The sequence below is a fragment of the Hyposmocoma kahamanoa genome, unplaced genomic scaffold, assembly GCF_003589595.1.
Source record: "Hyposmocoma kahamanoa isolate Upper Pololo Valley unplaced genomic scaffold, ASM358959v1 88, whole genome shotgun sequence".
In the NCBI taxonomy this organism is placed as follows: domain Eukaryota; kingdom Metazoa; phylum Arthropoda; class Insecta; order Lepidoptera; family Cosmopterigidae; genus Hyposmocoma; species Hyposmocoma kahamanoa.
This window is the reverse complement of record NW_020654466.1, coordinates 14,111,041-14,127,321: the sequence shown is the minus strand read 5'-3', so window position 1 is coordinate 14,127,321 and position 16,281 is coordinate 14,111,041. Positions and strand designations below refer to the sequence as shown.

Genomic DNA, 16,281 nt, shown 5'->3' with positions numbered 1-16,281 from the left:
ATGGTTTGTCTAAGTCAACAAGAAGCGCCGCGAACATTTTGTATACATAAATAAATAAATAACGCACACACTCATAGCCCCGCACTAGGAAAACTCTGTGTCGCAAGTACCATGGACACATAGACAACCACAAATTACACCCAAACTCACAAGTGAAATGAATGTAGGTAATATATATTTCTCCCGGTCCGGGAATCGATCCCGGAACTTCTGCGTAGAAGACTAGCACGGTAGCCGTTCGACAACGCCACAGAGGCAGTTTGGTTAAATAGTATTTTGATAAATCTGTTTTCGTGATTTTTTGATGTGTAGTTTTTCTAATCGGGCTGACATGTTGAATAATGACCAAAACCCCTAAATAAATAAAAAGTTAAAAAACTGCCATAAACCTTATTCTCACCGTTTTTCTGTTTTCCATCACCGTCAGCAAGAGATACTGCTACTAAACGTTAACATAATTATGTACGTAACTTAGTAATCAAAATCTTTGGCCTATGCCGCCACAGGTATTCGAACCGTAATCTTCTCAATTGAGAAGCTACCGATCTCTCTCTTGGCTACTGCCGCTCTTACATTCATATTTGACTAACATTCCAACAATGACACGCAATAACAGTCCAGCCAACGCATCTGTACACAAAGCAAGCTTCGCATAATGTCCTAGGTTAAATTGTAAACATGTTCGCTGTTATCGCATTATAACGCATCGAGATTGGTCTAGATTGCACCCGAGTATGACGTCGGAGACCATGTAATTTTTTTACGTTTTATTTTAATATGGATAACATTATGTAACAAATTTTCAAAACGGTTCTGTTTCTGGTTTGATCGTATTGGTTTTTGTGTAATTGAGGAGTTTGACTCTTTTCTACGTATGTAGAAAAAAATCAAACTTCGCTTTTGTGCTGTCACGGTGGTATTTGCGTAGCTACCAATTTATATAGCTACATAGTGATATTATCTGGCAAAACTACATATTTCTATAATGTTCCCTTTTTGTTCTAGCTCTGAATGGCACTGCAACTGTTATGGAGAGGCATGTAGTTTACCATCAGGCGCACGACTTGTTCGTCCCGTCAGATTAAAAAAAAAGTATGCGTTGCCAACCTTTGAGAGCCACGCCTGTGTGTGGTGGTAAGAGACACGCCTGTCATAGCAGTTGCAGTACCAGTTTGAAAATCCGAAATATCTGAGGGATACCGCCACTGTGCCCGTCATCTTAAGGCATAAGTTGACAAGCCCCATGTGCCTGTAATTTCACCAGCACCCTTAATCCTACAAAACTGGAACGCATTTACGCACACATTACTGCTTGGCGGCAGAAATAGGTAAGGTGGTAATTCCTTCGAACTCTTCTCTGATGCTTGAGTGGCGGTCACAAGCTGGTTGAGTCAGATCGTGAAGAATAAGAACCGTCTGTTCGGGAATTTAAATGCACGTTTCCACAAGGTTCTACTGGGTGCTCTCGTCGATCTGTCCTTATGCTCCCATCGTCGTATTGTATCTAATAAATACACTCAAGAAGAAGGGAAAATATATTTATTCAAAATATATTCTTTATGTCCTTTATACGTAAGCAAAAATTACCTGCAAAAATTACCTACAAAAATTCCGCGATGTAAAAGACGTTTGGGTATTTATTATTAATGTACGGGTGACGAGGTCCTCTCGTTGCCGTTTTATCAACCTTTATCGGCTGTAGTTAAATGTAGGTACTAAAAATTTAAAAATACATATTACAATTATACGGGTAAAACATTTGTACCTCAGTTCCCAACAAATGCGTTTATGTCTACATGACATGAATACTGCATATGGAATACCAATGCTCAATTAGTCGTATCTATGCATTTTAAAACCCTTTTATTTGTTTGATTTGGATCTTTATAAGCAAATACCCATAAGACTAATAATGAATGTATGCAAGAAGATAGTTATAAATAACTATTGGAAATTAAAAGATTATTATAGGTACATAATTCGTCGAGTAACTACGTTTATTTTTGCCGCTCTATTTTAATCGATGTGTGAGCGCAAACAAGAGGTTTCAGTTACATTTTATTTTATTTTCGAAGATCGATATTCATTGATCGATTAAAACCTGAGTAATCAATTATTATTTGTCATGCGTGTCAATCTGGGAAAACGGATTATGGTCTGTAGTAGGCTGGAAATACCTGCTTATGTAGGTTTGAATTTATTTTAATTTATATGAGTACTCGCCTTTGCAATAGGGTGATGTTTAAAGTTTCACAAAAATGACTGTAGGTTTTATCAACTTTGACATGAAAGTAGGTCTACGTCTCATGGTTTTAGGGAAATTCTTACTAATAATTCATATTCATATAGGGCAAATAAAAAAACACAAAATATTGAGAGGTGTACAGAGGTATTTTTAATTAACACGAAACTGCGTTACATCATCTTTTGATTAAAACAAACAATCTGTGTTTTCTTAATGCATACAATTTTTATAGAAAATGGTATAGGTAGGTAGATAAGTCGGTGGGAGTTAGGTAGTGGACAAGAGCAAGTTCATTTATTATAAAGGAAAAAAAAAGAAAATTTGACATTTCTTTTAAAAAGTCATGGAACTAAAGCACAGTAGGGAAGAGACATTTTTGATTTTTGTTTTGTTTTACGCTTTATGGTCCGAATATACATACGTTGTTCTGTTAAGAAAAAGTAAATTAATATGAAAGATAAAATAAATATAGACTAATCGGATACTACGGTAGGTCAAGAAACACAAGCATTCTGTTTCATAAACAAAAAAACACTTTTTAATGCAATAAACCCTTGTTTGCAAGTTTTACAACACACGTGTGTAGGCAAAGCTATGTAAATAATTTCGATCATTTTTGCATCCAATGGCCCTTTAGGCTTATGACAGGGCGATGTTTATGCAAAATGCGCCCACGCGGCATTGGCATGCATCTGGGGCTGATAAATAAGATCAGCCGGTCCACCCACCAGTCCCGAGTCTACAAGAAGCTTCTACGAAACACCTTGCAGGTTTGACTTAATTGAAACCTACCTTTAATTTATAAACAACTCGTTCAAATTGAAACTTACGTCATATGAAAATATGTTTATTTCTTATCGAGTTCTTAGGTTTTCGCGATTGTTACATATTGGCAATGAAACAATTTTTTCGGACCTTGACGGCGCACCTATTTTTTTTAAGCAACCCAAGATTTAAGCCTTTTTACAGGTCGCTTGGACACGGCTGATCGTAAACAACCCAAACCGTTGCTTTGTTTGAAAAAACAAATAAGCGATTCAGGTGTAAAAAAAGAATTTTATTTAGGGAACGAAATCTTTGTTTGAGGACTGCGGCAGTAATAAATGAAGATAAAAAACAATTGGTAAAGACTACGCGCTATTAGTGACTCGGCGGCTGATAATGAACTTGAATTATCATTTTAAAAATTTGTTGGTCTCGTTTGAAAGTGGTATAGACAGAAATAGACACTGGTTTCTTTTAATTATTTCATTACAAGTATGATGTCATCAGTACAATAATTATTGAAACCTTTTTCAAGTTGCTAGTGAACATTAATCTTAGTTAATGAATTACACAGGTTTAAACGAATTAGTTGCTTTACGATTAAAGTATGTAAGAAATAAACCAATTTATTACCCGTAACGAACATGTACGAATTTCAAAGTCCAACCAACAGCTCGCTTTTGACTTTGAATCGCCTTATTGTAAGTAGCATAGAGATTAGTTTAAATGTAAACGGAAACATAGGAGTACATAGGAGCTTAACAAAAGTAATTTTTTGAAAAAGTGCCAACTTATCAGATTAAATTTGAGTCCAATATTTTACAAAACTTTGTTGGTAATTTTCTACTCGGTAGTGAATGGAATTTATACATTATACACTATAAGGAATTTATATATTGTACTAATATAAGAAAAGGTAATTTACACATATAATTATATAAAGCTTTACAGGTGATCTTTTTTGGAAACTGGTGCTTACTTGTCAGTACAAAATTTAAATACAACATTTTTAACGTCAGCGACCATTTATGGATTCAGTTGTCAAGTAAAGACACTGAGTATTTTGAAAAATACTTAATTTTATATGCAAAGTAATAAATTGTATATGTAGAGTCGAGGTTGAAGTCCTAGTTGAATAATCTTTATTGCATTGATAAGCAAATTACACTCTAGAGCTCATTCGTAAAAATTCGTTCCCTGAGAAGAATGACCAAGAAATTCACGAGTTGCTTTTTATAAATAAATATTTGTACACTATCGTAAAATATTTATTTCAAACATCATAGATCTACACAACCTGCAGGAGTTGAATGGGCCACTCCCACGGATTTTTATCATGCAAATACGCAGAAGCTGTATGTATAAAGTTATTATTTCACTATAGTTTTAAACTTCGTCAATGGCAAATTTTAAATATCAAGTGGTATCTTATTATAGAAGCGTAAACATTGCCCCTTGAATGAATTTGTGACTTTGTGAAAACGACTATCAGGAATAGCCAGTTTGTTTTTATTCCTTGTATTAATATTATATACGCTACTATTTTTCGCAAAAAACTGTTCTTCTTATTTTTAACATAAATCACATTCTTATAAAATGTTTCTTTAAACTCATCTCACAAAGCCATTCTGAGGCCCAGTTTGTATATTGCCCTAATTGCGTATTTTTGCAGCACAAACATACTATCATCTACTATCATCGGCGGCATTATCCCAAAGCAAAAAAAGTAGCTGATGTAAACCACTCTAGGTGTATTTACGTCCGAGAGTGCGTATGGTTAATAAAATCTGTAGACAAATATGTTTTTCCGTACAGAATATCTTCGTAATAATGTCTTATTTAGAGATAGATTCACAAAATTATATACTAATTACTAGTTTGCATAAACTACCTCGTATGTACATATTAATGATTTCCTCAGTGTGTAAATAATTGCAAAAGTACCACACTAGACATCTTAAGGAAAACTTGTCTTTTATCTATTCTTAATGATGATCCATAATTCGTTAACCACCGACAATATTGTACATATAACGTAATTTATTTTTCGATAACTTGCGCCCTATCTTACTAATATTTTATGTGATTTTTAAAGTTTTTCGAACAGACTTAGACTGTATTTTAATTATGTTCGAATAGGTCAAACGGGTGGATAGATTGGTAGAAAAATCGGTAGTTCTTTGTTTTGTTTTTGCGAAGGAAAAACCATACTGCAATCCGACCAAGACGTCCCTTCAATTTTTTTTTATACACTATTTAATTATCATTATCGTCATATTTCATGCAGTATACTTATGCTCTGCTGCGTACGGCTGAACTAAACTAAAATATAGGGATATTATTATTATTAACGCGGGTTGAAGATTTCATTTGTTTTCGAAGGGTGTTGTGAATCGTCATCGATATGCAGGATATATTATCAGTGTATTTTTCTAGACTTTTAATTAATTTAAGAATTTTAAGTAAGTTCTGGTTATTAATTAGTATGTAGTTTATATAATATGTAGATTTTTTATTATTGAAACGATCGAACAAAACAAAGAAAGCTTTCGTTCGAATTTCGTCCGAATTTCGTCTGGATACGAACCAGCGTCTGTCGCCTCAACATGCCTACCGCTCTTACCAATCGAGGTTGGAGATCTTACGAATTTCTCTATGTGCTTGTTGCAGATCTTTCTATTAGATTTAAACGGTTTTTTTACCGCAGCGCCACGTGAGAGAACTTATGAAAGTTTCTTCACTTTTTTCAACTTCACTTCACACAAATTGTCATTAATTTTTTTATGATACCGAGCGGAAGGAACGGACAAGTCGTGCGCCTGTTGGTAAGCGACGTGTCCATAGCACTTGCAGTGCCAATCAGAGCTTTAAATCGCAAAGACTTAAGGTGCACCGCGACCGCGCCCGTCACTTGAGACATAAGTTAATAAGTCTTATGTGCCTGTTTCACTTCTGGATCCTAAAGAGACGAAAAAGATGCCAAGGTTGACAAAAGAAAAGATGGAGAGATGTTTTCACAGAAAAAATCAGACCGGAACTTTCGAACCATTCCTTTCTTTTTCTCGATTTAGTCATCCATAACTAAATTGAGAGAAAGGGAAGAATGGAAATATTTAGGGGAAACTTACGCCGCAGAGGTGACTAGTATATGCAGTAATAAGTTTAAGTTTTTTCTTTTTCCTTTTTAAAAATGTATATGATGTAATGTAGTACAAATAAACGCTATATGTTTTATGTTATTTATTTTATGTGCCTGTAATTTCACCAGCACCCTTACCCTTCGAAACTGGAACACAGTAATACTCACATTACAGCTCGGCGACAGAATTAGTTAAGGTGGCAGTACTTACCTAGGTGAACTCTTTCACAAGGAGCTCTACTCCTACTAAAACTTTTACTGTTAAAAACGAACTATTTCTGGGTCTAGAAGTAAATTGTCAGCTAAAAGCTATTGCGTGTGTTGCCGGATACCTGTATAATATCAGGTTATAATAGTTCGTAGCAAAACCAGTTTTATTTATATCCTAACACGAATCATCTATCTATGGCAATAAAGTGTCCACTTAAGCAACACAGGGACTTATTTGAATACTGATATTTATCAGAAACAAGATTTATAATATTAAAACTGCGTACATTGAAAAGTGGTTGTGTTTTGTGCAAAAAAAATGCTCTCGGCAAGGTACAATAAACTGCTGATCATATACGGAGTTTAATAAAAAATTCAATAAATAATAGTTAAATATAAACTTTGTGATTTTATCATTTAGTTTCACTGGATGTGTTAATTAAAAGGTTTTAGTTTGTATTGATAAATAATCGATTAATAATAAAATTATTCTTTTTTCTTTAAACTGTTTCAGAGTGGATTCAATCAGGATTCGATGTGTTCGAAGGAAGAAAGAAGTTATCGTCTCTGCCGTCTTTACCGCCGCCATACCATTATCACAAAAAAGTTAATGAAGACGACGATACACCAATAAATCTGTTCTTTCGTATTTCTCCCGTGAAGCAGTGATATGAGCGTTACTATGTTTCGGTTTTGAAGGGTAAGGGTGCTGGTGAAATTACAGTCAAAAGCTACTTTTCAAGTTCTGTCTCCGGGTGACGGACGCAGTGGCAGTGCCCTTCAGATCTTTGAGATTTAAGCTCTGAACGGTACTACAACTGCACGACTTATTCGTCTCATCACTTCGTGCCATAACCATGTATTAAATCTATCTCGACACTTAAAAATAATACAAAAAATTATATTTTATTTTATTAAAAGATCCTGCAGCACAGAGACACGCGTAGCACTATTAAGCATTGATCATAATGAATCAGCAAATGTCTTAACGTCTATTTTAGGCGGCAGGCTGTGTCCACGCAGTTTTCCATGTAGATCCTCGTGGCCCCCACTCCTGCGCACAAGGCACTTGTGTTTCCGCGAAGTAGTATAGCCTCACAGCGCATGCGACCGCGCGTGTTCAATCGACCGAATAAATACGAACCAATTATGATTTTTACGAACTTTTCTTAATGAAAAGTGCGACCAAAGTGTAATAAAACTTTTTCAGTGTTGTAGTAGTGTTGTGCCATATTACATTTTTTTATTCATTTGATTGTAGAGTGTTTTCAGTGCTGAAGTGACAGTTCAGTAAACAAGTGTGTTTGACCTTGCCGGCGTTAGAATTTCGACGAAGGTTAGTTTTGCATATTACAGTAAAATATAATTATTAATAAATAAAGTTTCCACGTATTTGTGTTAGTAAGTAACAGTTAGATGTAGTCATAGATTAGTTACGTCGTATAATGTCTGATAACATAAAATGTTGTTTTTTTCCCTAAAACAGCAGGATGTTTTGTTATTTTTATCAATACTTTTCGTTTTTGTCATAGTATCCGAATTCTTCTTTGAGATTTTACATTAACAACGTACTAAACTATAGCTCACAATAGTTTGATACGTTATGTACTGATTATGTTTAGACGTATTCCTGCCAATGTGAACAAATGTAGGACAAATAAAACATATTTTCCTAAAAACTTCAATTATGACTTTTTAGGAGATAGGTTTAGAGATTCTATGAACAAAATTAACAGATTACTTTTTAGGATTAAATAATTATGTATATATGTTCACTGTATTATAGGCATGTATTATTTTGTTATTATATCCTTTTTTTTGTAATGTTAAGTGACGGGACGAACAAGGCGTGGGCCTGATGGTAAGCTACACGCGTATCCATAACAGTTGTAGTGCCACTCAAAGCTTTAAATCGCCCTAAGACCCCTAAGACATAAGTTGACAAGTCCCATGTGCCTAATTGTGTAAATGTAATTTCACCAGCACCCTTACCCTTGAAAACCGGAACACTGTAATCCTGACTAGCGCTGACATTACTGCTTGCCGGCAGGAACAGGTAAGGTGGCAGCACTACCCTGGATGTACTCTTTCACAAGGAGCTCTACTGCTACTAAAATAGAAAATAAAATGCTTGTGCATTAATAATATATTTATATTCATGTATTATTTATATTATTTTAATATTCTTTTTTTCTCTCATTTTCTCGTATTGTTTTTCATTTAACAGAGACAGGATTATTATTAATTTGTTCTTGATTATTCATTTTGTTCATCGTAATTTTTGTTTTTATTTTTGATCAAGAATTATTTTCGTGGGTACCTGTAATTGGTCTATCCATAAAGTGCTAAACGTATGTTAAAGTTAAAATTGTATTATGGCTGTTGTTATCCCATGTAAAATAAAATAAAATTAAAATATGAGACTTATAAACCTTCACATATACATAATTGGTTTCATAAAATTCCTATTCTTTTTAGAACTTGCATGTGATAAAAAGACTTTTGACGTTAGACCACATGTGCCTTTATTATGACAAGGGTACAAATACATGATTTAAATAATAGCTACCTATAGAAAGGTTTAACATTAGATAAAATCTAACTATTTAACATTACATAATATAGTAGCAGTAGAAAGAGAAAGAGTTCATCCCGGGAAGTACTGCCACCTTACGTATTTCTACCGCCAAGCAGTAATGTTAGCATTACTGTGCTCGGGATTTCAAGGGTAAGGGTGCTGGTGAAATTACAGGCACATGGGACTTGTCAACTTATGTCTCAAGGTGACGGGTGTAGTGGCGGTGCCCCTCAGACATTTGCGATTTAAAGCTCGGAGTGGCACTGGAACAGTTATGGCGTGTACCACCAGGTGCACGACTTGTTCGTTCGTCACTTGATATTATATAAAAAATAAATAAAATAAAATAAATAAAGTTAGGAAATTTCCATAACACGGACTAGGTCGCAAAGGAAATTTCTTTAGCATTTAGAAATTAATTTATAGAATAATAACATTTTTCAACAATGAAATATTTTATTATTTTATTACATAAACATCAAAACAATGACGTAGGTATATAAAAATAAGGATTATTATAACTATGACATAAGAATGCAAATCGTACACTGTCAAGTGTAGGCGACAATTCGTAGTTAAACCAAATATTCACACATTAACATATCACCTTCAGCGTGATGAGATTTTGAATATTATTATTATGATAATTAAGATATGTTTTCAAATATTTCTGGTTTTCTTGGGTGAACTGAAATTAAGGTTAGAGACCCTTTAATGAAAGCGAGAGCTTATATGTAAGTAAATGGATAAATTACTACGAAGTTTGAGACTGATGGGAGTGAAGGAGGTAAAGTAGGTTTGTCAGGAACGTAGCAGGTGGAGGTCCCTGCTTACCCTACTTGCTCGGGGTATTTTGCTTCACTCTAAAAAATTTTTGAAAAATGTAGGACCAAATTGTTTGTTTTAATGATAGAAAATAGTTCTAGTTGTGTAACAATAGCTTTTACAATAATAAAACATTATCTTGTATATTTCACGTTTTTCTTCATGGGGTCTGGCAAAGAGAACATATAAAACTTTAATTTTTAATTTAAACTATCTAAATTTAAACTATTAGATTTGTATTAGCTGAATACGTCTGAACTTCAACTGCCTTTAAAATATCCCTCAAATAGAATAAACTTGTTTTGTTATCAGTATTTGATTATAAACAAAATCGACAGACTTTCCCTTGACGGATGTGGTGTCCAAAAAACTGTAGGCTTAGTGTGTGACAGGAAACAAAACAAGCAACTTAATTGCGTCATCCAAATTGCGTGTTGCGTTAAAACTTATAAAGATGGCAAGTGACATGTCTGCCCATGCCGTGCCAGTGTTTTAAATCGCAAAGATCTGAGGAGGTACTGCCATTGCGCCCGTCACCCTGAGATAGCTGATAAGTCCTATGTGATGTAATTTTATCAACACCCTTACCCTTTGAAACCGAAACATAATGATGCTCACATTGGCGGCTTGGCGGCAGAATTAATTAAGGTATACTGCTAATAATCCTTCATAGACTTCGTTTCTTGGATTTAACGATTTCTGCGCGTTATCTCTAGCATTTTTATTTTTCTGTAAGTATTTGCGTTTTAAAACGAACGGAAAATTTTTCTATATTTTATCACAAAATTAAGTTTACGAGGAATATATTATGACTGCTCTAGGAAGTAGGTTACTTAAGGTACAGCTAGCTAGTACTTACTTTTTGCTTAAGTATGACAAAGTTTCTACGAACAACTTATCAAGTACGGATATGACTCATATTATACTTGACAAAGAATTTCCTAATAAGCTTGCTTTTAGTTACGTGTTTTAATAAGTGATTAGGATATTTTTCGTTATGTTTTTACTACATTGAAGCCTAATATTAATGTAAGTTCTTAGACATTCTCAGCATTAGAATACTGGTTAATACGATACAATCGGCTAAACGCATAAGGCAAAGGACGTTCCGGTGGCGTTGATATATAGTCCGTATGACTCAGTGCTGCCTTTTAGGCTGCATGAAGTCGGTTTCGACTGCATGCAGTTAACGCGTGAAGTCGTTATCCGAGACCTCGACTGCATGCAGTTAATGCATGAAGTTCTTATCGACTTCATGCGGCCGTGATTGACCGCATGCAGTTAATGCGTGAAGTAGTTATCTATTTCACGCAGTCGAGGTCTCGGCTTCATGAAGTTAATTACGACTTCACGCATTAACTGCAAAAATGCAGTCAATCTGTTAGCAGCCTTAGTCATTGTTATTGCTAATTATCTTTCAACCTTTTTGACAGTGGTTTAAATTTCACAAGATTGACGTAGTTAAAAAAAAATTAAGTCAGGAAGACAATTTCAATATCATCGTAGTGTATTTGCCTTCTGCTATTAGCTTGCTGAATACAATGCTAGTGTATGTCATTGTTGCCAAGGCCCTTGAGTCGAAAATTACATTACGTGACCAGAAAAGTTACATTTTTGCTGCAAAAATGAAACTTTTTCAACTTCGTTTTTTAAATTAAATACACCAAAAACGTACAATCATAAAAAAAAGTAAATACGTTCAAGAAAAATCAAGCTTTAACCAGTAATTAATTAATTTAATTTTGTTTGTGCCATCTCTGTTTTTATATTTACAATATAGTTAAATTTAAAAAAATTTCAACGTCTTCACAAGTTATAAAATTTGCCTTAAAAACAAAAGTTACTTAAGTTAGATGTTAAGGTAGTTAGTGGAAAGGTATGGAAAATAAAATACTCGGAAAATAAAGCGAAAAGAAAACAAAGGAGGATGTATAACATAACTGAATTGGTGGGATTGCGCTAGTGCCAGCTGAAGCCAGCCACCTCAGACCGAGAACATTACAGCCTACTGACCTCCAAATTCAGAGAATGCCACTCCATGATATAATGTAAATCTGTGGATTAAGTTTGAAATATTATAAAGTTACTTACAATTTAAGGATCTACCTATTTGACATTTATTTGGTGTTGGAATTACCAAGCCTCATTTTAAGTCCCGCCTGTACATTGACACATATGTGTGTAGAGTCGGATTAAAATTAATTCCGTCATATAGAAGCGAAACATCTGATCTAAGATGAATAATACATGTTTACTCAGAGTTGATTAAACAGGCGCAATCATTTACAATGGTAACAAATGCCAATAAAAATTGTTGTGATGACCAGTTGGCGATATTATTTAATTATTATTTCATTCAATTAGTTAATTATATTATAATCTTGCGTTTTCTAAATATTATTTTCATAGTTATCTGTTAAACATGCGTTTCCATTAAAGTTATAATGTGAATTTGTGCTCTGCAAATGTATCATGTCATGATTTATTAATTATGAGCAACAATGCACAATGATGTGGTGCTTTACGGTAGTATTTTAACTTTTTAAAGCGGCTTTCATTTGGTGTTTTTTTTTAATATGCCTGGTGGTAAGCGCCACGTTTGTCAAAGTTGCAGTGTCACTCAGAAAGATCTGAGGCGCACCGTCACTGCGCTCGTCATCCTGTGACATAAGTTGAAAAGTCCCTTGTCACTGTGATTTCACCAGCGCCCTTACCCTTCGAAACCGAAACAATAATGCTGATATTACTTCTTGGCGGCAGAAATAAATAAAGTTGCAATACTCTCTTGGATGAACTCTTTCACATGGAACTCGTTGTGTGTATTCAGTTCTCAAAGTTTAAGTTTCAGATAATAATTATAACAAAAACACATCCATCAAATTGCCATTGAATAATCTCAGTACAGAGTACGAAAAAACCGACATCAAAAGTACGTGGAATTACATATTATTGTAATTACCAAGTTTTATTAAAATCGGTTACCGGAAAGTGAGCAAACCTGCATTCATCCCCTAGTTCGCTACTATACGGGACTTGACACAGGAGATAATAAAAATCGGTTCTCACTACTCAAAGTATATTGAAAGAGAAAACGCCTTGAATTGGAGAATAGCAAAATCAACCACTAAAATAATTGCTCCTTACAATAAAATTTAGGCGCTATTTTTAAAAACGAATCTTCATGCGTGTACCCTTAGAGGCCACCCTTACAGGTGGATGATTTTCTTCAAAATTAAATGGGGCACTATGGAGTACCCTTTTTCCAACAAAAAAGGAATCATGAAAATCGAATCTCAAATACCGGAGTTATCGCGTAACATACATACAAAAAAAAACATACAGTCTAATTGAGAACCTCCTCCTTCTTTTGAAGCCGGTTAAAAAGACAAAATGCTATATTAAAACATCGCATCATTTTGCATTATTACTCATGATTAATAAATCATGACATGATATTTCTTCACTGTACAAGTTTACGTTATGACTTTAATGAGGGTTTTATTTTTTTTGCAACACGCCTGAACATTGTGTTACGGCTTTAAAAAAATCGAGCAAAATACAGACGTGTTATCACGTGGGAAGCTTTGACAGCCGGTTGGTGGTCTTACCGACAAGTTACTTTTTGACCCTGAAATGTAGCGATGTTATCGACTTTTGTACTATATGTCAGTAGACAGAATTAGTTATATAAAATATCGCAACATAGCGAGAAGTCAAACAATAAAATACTAGTTTCTGCTTTGTTACATTAAACTAATGGATTATTTGAGAAATCGTTATTAAATATGACGGAAAATACGATTTCAAGTGTCCTGTGTTGTTAACTAAAATTCTTTTTTTTATGAGACCAAGTGACGGGACGAATAAGACATCCGCCTGGTGTTAAGCGACACGTATCTCCACAACAGTTGCAGTGACACTCACAGCTTTAAATCACAAAGATCTAAGGAGTCAGTCACATGTTTAGGCCGTAGTATGGAGTACATTCGGGCTTAATCCTAATGTTTTCATTCATCGTTAGCGAGATGCACTGCTACTAAATATTCACAATTATTCATAACTTAGAAATTAAAGTGATAGGTATGAGTTTTCCTATATTTTAGTTAAATATGTCCGAGTATCACTATAGTTATCTATTTAAAATTGCTGTTTTGTTATTGTACCTTAAAAGTAATTTTACAAAACAGTTAGGATGCCAATAAGTAATAACGTGTCAACCAACGTGATCGTGAGTTTTAAGAATATGGTACCTAAAAATTTTTTTCATTGTTTTTGATAGTTATTGTCCTAAAATTTACTTATAAAATGAAAACTTTTGCTGTTGTACTTTTTGTTGTTGGGGAATTATAGTAATAAATCACAACAATCCATCGTTCCAGAGGTGACAACAGCCAAAGTTTTCATTTTACAATTAAATTTTAGGACAAACTATCAAAAACAAGGAAAACAATATTAGGAGCCATTTTTGAAAAACTATGACCATGTTGGTTGACATGTTATTGCTTATCAGCATCCAGTTAAAATTCAACATTTTGTCAGTTCTTTGTACAATAGACGTAACTTATAATTCTGACCGAAAAAGTTATTTGCATAGTTTCAATCACAATTTTATGTTGTATGCTCTGAGGAAACGGAATATTTTATTTTTGCCAAAATTGTTTTTATTGTAAGTGACGATGTGTATAACTTCTTTTATGAACTGAAATAATCCAAATTATATACTAAAATTAATACATATTAGGTTAACAAAAAAAGATACTTTATGAAATAATACAATAAGTTCCAATTTCTTTTCGTAACAAGTTTAGGTATGCTTCTGATTTACGCTATAATCTATTTCAATATAATAAGACGCTGAATACTATGCCATACGGGTGAAGGAAACCTGTGAATTGAAATCAGTTAAAAATTATTGTCAGAGATCAGTTTATAATGGGTATAGAATAGATTGAAGAATAATGACAGATATTATTCTTTACCGTTCGCCTACGCACAGTTTTTCATTGTCAAGCGATTGTTGTGATTCAAAACATTGAACAACATATTTTGGATCATTGATCCGTGATTCAATGGTGATTCAATATATTTACAATGGTGGCATTGATTAACACTTTGCTCACCGAAAGATTATCGCTCGGTAAATAAATTTTTATGGCTTATGCTATGCTTATGCTTATAAAGTTCATAACAACACGTAAAATGTTAGTCATATCATTGAAATAGATTGAATGTTGACCTTAAAACACCCACCAAATATTTTTTCCTTTATTATTTTTCTTTCGATTGTCCACTTCGTCTGTTGGTTTTACGAGAATCAAGAAATTATTATAACTAAGACCGCAAAATTGCTGTTGATACTTAATAATTTTAATACCCACGATGTTTCTTGTTTACTATTGGATTTCTATTGATTTGTAAGCATTTCCGTGTCCAATTTTTGAAAATTTTTAATATTTTATTCATAAATGTTTTCATAAAGTCTTCTACTTCATATAATATTTTAACACTTTGAACGGATTGAGTGTAAGCAGTTTATCGTCTTTATATTATAAACACAGTATACGTATATTATAACGTGATAGACCAGTATTTTTAACTAGAATTTTGTTTTTGTTCGCGGTGTTGATCGCTGGAAAACGTTGAAAAGTGTTGGGAGAAAGCAGCACTCCTGGTTGAAAAATTTGAAGGAAGTCCCGCTTTTAGTGCGGCAGCCTCTAAATCAGAATTGCTATGATGTTGTCCAACCTCCGATAGGAGAGGAGCCCCATGAAGAAGAAGTCATTGGCATGGGAATCTAACATTTTTGATAATACAGAAATATACAAAACAAAGATGATATCGCAAGAGATGTAAAATAGCCGCGATGCATTGTTACTAATGAAGTTATATAATATTTTTTATGAGATAAATGAAATGTTTGACAGCAAATAAGACGTAAAATTTTATCTTCATATTTATTATTCCTGACAAAATTAATTTGTAACTTGTGACATTCGTATTGTTATTGTAGTCCATTGACATTGTATAACAAAACATTTACATGCTATTTAATATATGCGATACATATCTTAAAATATTTCTACTACGTCTTTTGTTTATACATTTTAAGCAAATGAACGAATTATTATTATTAACAACTACTCTAATGCATTTAATGATATACAATTTCATGATTTCAAAATAATATTAAATGCATTATTAAAATATTTTTTTGCGACTATATGCATTTCCTGTTCTTAATGTTTTTTTTTATAATATACGAACCAGGCGTGCACCTGATGGTATGCTACACGCCTGTCCATAACAGTTGCAGTGCCACTCAAGTCTTTAAATTCTGAGGCACACTGCAACTGCGCCCGTCACCCTGAGACATAAGTTGACAAGTCTCATGTGCCTGTAATTTCACCAGCACCTTTACCCTTCAAAACCGGAGTACAGTAATGCTGACATTACTGCTTGGCGGCAGAAATAGGTAATAGTCCTTCCCTGGACGAACTCTTTCACAAGGAAATCTACTTC

At 33.8% G+C, this 16,281-nt stretch overlaps 1 protein-coding gene across 1 annotated transcript in view; it reads left to right on the top strand.

Moving 5' to 3' along the window:
• Window positions 1-7,457: 7,457 nt before the first annotated feature.
• Window positions 7,458-16,281, top strand: part of LOC113235578 — a 182,604-nt gene continuing 173,780 nt past the window's right edge. The window contains exon 1 of the mRNA XM_026471322.1: window positions 7,458-7,695. The gene's annotated coding sequence lies outside the window, so the exon portion shown is untranslated. The remainder of the gene's footprint in view (window positions 7,696-16,281) is intronic.